Genomic DNA, 5,918 nt, shown 5'->3' with positions numbered 1-5,918 from the left:
CTTTTAGGTGAGGGAACCGGCTAGGGTTAGGTTCTAAAGCAGTGTGGATATTTGAATATATACTAGAGAACTCCATGTGTCTTTAGATGTTCATGGAGTTGTTTCACTTCAGAAAATTGCGTCTATTGAAATTCTACATCACATGTGCTGAGATTCAATTAAACTCAAGTTTAGATAATTATTATAGTTCAACAAAAAAATACGATGCAAACATTGTATTTCACATCATAGTAGAGTATTAGGTAATCGGGTTTAATGCGAATTTTTTTATTCGGCGTAGGTATATTGGGGCTTATGTTTTTTCGATTTTAATAGCCCTTATGGACATTTGAAATAATTTTTTATTTCTGATCGAATGACACCAATATTAAGTCTGTAAGTGGTGTAGTTCCGGAGCCTTTGTGACTTTATTTTTTGAAAGTGAAAGCACTAAAAATATCGTCTGATAAATTAAACAAAAAAATATTTGAATCTCATACGATTCAAATGAAAGAATTCAGAATAATCGGTACCCCCCGGCAGAAGCGGATGACTCAAATTGAATTAGCTAAACACGATTTGTTGCAATCTCCGATTACCAATATTTTACCGCGTGTTTCCCATTACATCGAAAGATGTCGAAAAAGGTCAAACTCCCGTAAACGACATCCGAACAATCCCCAATCTGTTTTCCGCAAATCAACCAAATGGATGTCCCGACTTCTAACAATTCTAACCGATTTCACATTACGCAACAACTTTCAAGTGCCAACCAGATTACAAAATCGCTACTTCCACAAAAAGGTCTCGAAGCGTGCAATTCCGAAAATTCACGAAGACATCAAATTAACAATCATGCTATGAGCAAAAATCATACAAAATCCTTACTATAATAAGGTCGCATCCTACAATAGGTAAAAGAAAGATATGTAATTAAATTAAAACATGTCATAACCTAAAGAGGATAAAGCCACTCCCCATTTGCGTAAAGACGCTTCGATAATTAAGGTAAAGAAGTTTAGCGTGATGACTCTGGAGTGGAAAAGCAAAAGTGATATTTTCTCAATCCCAATTGTACCCACTACTCCTAACACATTAAGAGTGCATTTAGTCAATTACACAAACCAAGAGTACATTCAACGGAACGTTACACGATCAAGGAAAACAGTATTTTAGGAATCATCCTTCAGCAGCAATCAATAAACCAAGAAAGTCCAACCTCTAAACCATCTGAAAAACCGAATCTGAAGGGTATAGTTCCCAGAAAGACTTTAATTTAATTAAATTATGTATCATGTTCATTAGAAAGGGAATAATGTAAGGTTAGTAGGGGTTGTTTAGCAACTAAAATAATAATAAAATTATTAATTTTTATGTTTTGTCAAATTTACTCACAAATATGTTATTATTTAGTGAGGTAAATACGAATAAAACACATGTACTTTAAATATTAATTTTTATGTTTTGTCAAATTTACTCACAAATATGTTATTATTTAGTGAGGTAAATACGAATAAAACACATGTACTTTAAATTACGATGCCTCCCCCTGTGGGCTCGGGGGTAGAATTGACCCACTCCCGTCCTGGAGATCGTAAAAGGCGATCAATGGGCACTAAAGGCGTCGAGTCCAACCGCCTTTAGTAACTTACCTACCCATTTATCTATACCACTCCAAATTATCCCTTTTTCCCTGTATTGATTAATGCTGGCGGTAGCATAAAAACGCTTTAAGACGACTTTGCTAATGAATTCAGGCTTTTCTAATACAAACCTTACGGTGCAGGGGTTCGGACGGTCCCCAGTGCCAGTCGGGAGCGAGGCGGAGCGGGCAGGCCTCACCCGACCGTTATCAAGCGGCTGCTCGGCGTTGTGGGTGGATGACCAGGCCCCAACGCAAGTACAAGCTTCTGGCATGGATGGAGAGGGGGGTTTTTTTCCCCCGCTCCCTGTAACAGGTAATGAAAAGGAGGATAACTATCCCCGGTTCTTGCTTGTTGAGAAAAAGGAAGGAGATTTCTCCAAAATTAGTCCTTTTATGATTCATAAGGCCTCGTTTGGCTTAATTGGGAAAGTGGAAGAAATTAAGAAAGTTAAGGGTTTATTATTTATAAAAACGGTATCGAATAAACAATCAAAACGATTACTGGAAGTTAAAAGGATGTGTAATTTTGAAGTTCAAGTGAAACCTCATGATACGCTAAACTTAAGTAAAGGAGTTATATACTGCCGGGATCTAATGAACTGTAGTGAAGAAGAAATATTGGAAGAACTGGGTGGAGAAAACGTTGTAGCGGTGAAGAGAATTAGGACCAAAGTTGGAGGTACCTTCATTGATACTCCCAACCTTATACTTACCTTCAATGCCACCCAACTTCCCAGGGTGATTAATATACGTTGAAAGTGAGACCATATGTTCCACAACCAATGAGATGTTACAAGTGTCAACGTTTCGGACACACAACACTAAAATGTGAGAAGGAACAAGTATGTGTCTGTGGAAAATCCTTACACCCGGGTTCTCCATGTGACGATCCAGTCGTATGCCTAAATTGCAACGGTACACATCCTGCAAACTCTAGAACTTGCGAAGTGTATAAAAGAGAGTTACAAATTCAAGAGATAAAGGTTACCCGTAAGGTGTCTTATCTGGAGGCAAAACGAATGCTTGGATCGGCTGTTACTTCAAACAACTCGTACTCAAATGTTGCTACACGCCTAACCACTGATACTCAACCCAACCTGGTATCTGAAATCAGAAAAATTGTTAAAGACGAAATTAAAGAACTTACCTCCACCTTAGTTGAGTATGTTAAACAATCAATGCCGAAACCAACCGTATCTCCGTCTCCGATAGAATTACCTCATGGAAGTTCTGAAGGAGAAACAACAATTAGCCGATCGAAACCTGGGAGGATTGAAAACCTTACCCAGGACTGTCATGTGACAATCGCGGATCCTGTTGATAAGAGGAAGCGAGATGAGGATAGTTCAACCCCATCTTCGCCAATATTAGATGAAGAAGCCTTAGATATAGAGAGAAAACAAATTCTTCAACAAAAGAAGAAAAAAGGATGGCCAAAGGGCAAACCTAGGAAAATCTCTCTCTAGTGTTGATACCCATACGTGATATATTTACTGTGATAATCTACCTACAATCTGTATTGAATTACCAAATCTGTGATATATCTGTCTCTTGTATCTGTCTTAAATTAATTGTTATTTGTTTGTAGTCGTCCCTTATACACTATGATCTGTTATTTATTAATATTATTTATTCCATTGTTGTTTCTTTTAATCTTATCTTTGTAATGGATACCAAAATTATCCAATGGAATTGTCGGGGACTATCCAATAACTTAAACGAGTTGAAACTATTGATTCAAAGACATACGCCATTATGTGTTGCCCTGCAAGAAACACATCTAAAACCTAGAACAAAATATAACATAAAAAATTTCAACATCATAAGAAAGGATTTCTACTCACCTGCAAGAGCCTGTGGGGGAGTGGCTCTTCTTTTACGAAAAGGTACTCCTTACAAACGAGTCGAACTAGATACAGAGTATCAAGCCGTAGCAATACAACTCGAAATAAGCAGATCTTTTACGATTTGCAATATATACGTTCCAAATACAAATTACGAGGTTGAGGAAATCGAAAAAATTATAAATCAGCTTACGACACCTTTTATCCTTGTCGGAGATTTCAATTCTCATAACGCCGTTTGGGGTTCCGGTTCAAACGACGCTCGAGGCAAAGAACTATTAAATTTAATTGAAAATAAAAACCTAAGCCTTTTAAACGACGATTCGGCAACGTTTTTTAATATCCGATCGGGAAATTTTGACTCCATCGATGTGTCGGTATGCTCACCGACCTTGCATACCAGCATAAAATGGGAGGTGGAAAATGATCTGTATCACAGTGACCACTTTCCCATAATTATCACAATCCAAGGCGATAATCGCCCGTTGAGAACGATAGCAAAATTTAAAATTGAACAAGCTGATTGGAAACGTTTTAGGCTACAACTCGTCCCTCCAAATCAGAGTGCCTTAAACCTTCAATCTCTAACCAGTTCGATTTTAGAAGCCGCCGAAGGAAGTATCCCTAAATCAAAACCCGGCCGTATCAGAAAAATGGTCCCATGGTGGTCACCTGAAATAAAAACTAAAATAACACTAAAGAAAAATGCCTTAAATAGATTCCGTCGGAATCCTACATTGGATAATCTAATAAACTTCAAAAAACGAAGATCCAAGTGTCGCCGAGGAATACTGGAGGCACAAAGAAATTCGTGGCAAAAATATGTATCCACTATGACACCGGAGACAACCAGTAACGAAGTCTGGAAGAAGGTGGGAGCAATATCCGGAAAAATCGGTCGCAATTACCCCGCGTTTTTACGCAATAATGACGGGATAATTACAAGCAACCTGCAGGATATAACAAACATCATTGCAGATCAATTCTACAAAGTTAGTAGTTCTCTAAATTATCGTCCTATCTTTCTAGAGACCAAACCTGTAAAAGAATCCGCACCTTTAAATTTTAATACCGACGATAATTTAGATTATAACCAACCGTTTCCATAGAAGAACTAGACACTGCAATTCGTACCACCAAATCGTGTGCACCGGGACAGGATGGCATCCATAACCAAATGCTTCGCCACAGTAGTCCTGAAATGAAAGAATCTATTTTAAAATTCTTCAACAACTGCTGGAACCATTCTACTTACCCCTCAGAATGGAAGCAGGCCATCGTAGTTCCTATTCCAAAGCCGGGAAAAGATCCGCTGCTGGCACAGCACTATCGCCCAATAAGTTTGACCTCGTGCTTAGGCAAACTATTAGAAAAAATGGTCAATAAGAGGTTACAAACGTATCTTGAAAACAACAATATATACGTACCATATCAAACCGGCTTCCGAAAGAGGCGATCGACGATTGACCACCTGGTCAGGTTAAGCAACCAAATCCTGAGGGCGTTCGATCATGGCGAACATTTGGTCGGTGTCTTTTTTGACATAAAAGGTGCATATGATATGACCTGGAGGCACGGAATATTAAAAAACATGTTTAAATATAACTTACGCGGGAATCTGTCAAAATTTATACAATCGTTTATAGAAGACAGGAAATTTGTGGTCAGAGTCGGTGACACTTACTCGAACGAGCATGTCTTAGAAAATGGGGTACCGCAGGGATCAACACTTAGCTGCTCCCTGTTTGGTATTGCCATTAATGAAATTGCTATAAATGTCGCGGAGGAAGTGGAGAAATGTTTATATGTCGACGACTTAATGATATGCTGTGCAGGTAAAACGGTGGGTGATATAACACGTAAATTGCAAGTGGCAATAAACAAAATTACAAAAAATGCTAACGCTGTAGGATTTGTACTGTCGGAGGAGAAGACAAAATGTGTACACTTCTGTCGACTCCGAAGACCACATTACGGCCCAGTTCTATTTATGAACGATCGGGGCATTAATGTTGTTAATGATATAAGATTCTTAGGTTTAACGTATGATAGCGAGCTCAGATGGACGAAACATGTAGACAATTTAGTAGTATCTTGCAGGAAATCACTAAACATCCTAAGGGTGCTGGCTCATCATAAATGGGGAGCCCACCCTAAAACCATGCTGGACCTATATAAAGCCTTGATCTTATCGCGTATAGACTACGGATCTCATGTCTATTCTACCTGTAGTAATGTATTGTTAGGACGACTAGACAAAATTCAAAACCTGGCAATAAGGTATTCACTTGGCGCCTTTCCAACATCTCCAGTCGTATCTCTCCATGTCGAGGCTAATATTCCCCCTCTTGCTCTTAGAAGAAAGCAAATAGCAGCAAATTATTACATAAAAGTCTCGCTGGATAGGAATCACCCGAACTATCACGGAATGGTAGATGTAATAGAAGGTG

The 5,918-nt window shown here is 38.6% G+C and overlaps 1 long non-coding RNA gene across 1 annotated transcript; it reads right to left on the bottom strand.

Moving 5' to 3' along the window:
- Positions 1-2,324: 2,324 nt before the first annotated feature.
- LOC116159932 lies at positions 2,325-3,452 on the bottom strand. Its single transcript, XR_004143095.1, has 3 exons — positions 2,910-3,452; positions 2,778-2,854; positions 2,325-2,728 (listed from the first exon to the last, which is right to left on the bottom strand). It is a non-coding gene; the product is annotated as an uncharacterized LOC116159932 (long non-coding RNA).
- Positions 3,453-5,918: the final 2,466 nt, after the last annotated feature.

Source organism: Photinus pyralis, unplaced genomic scaffold, assembly GCF_008802855.1.
Source record: "Photinus pyralis isolate 1611_PpyrPB1 unplaced genomic scaffold, Ppyr1.3 Ppyr1.4_LG1, whole genome shotgun sequence".
NCBI lineage: Eukaryota > Metazoa > Arthropoda > Insecta > Coleoptera > Lampyridae > Photinus > Photinus pyralis.
The sequence above is the reverse complement of the archived record's forward strand: the minus strand, read 5'-3'. Positions and strand labels throughout refer to the sequence as shown.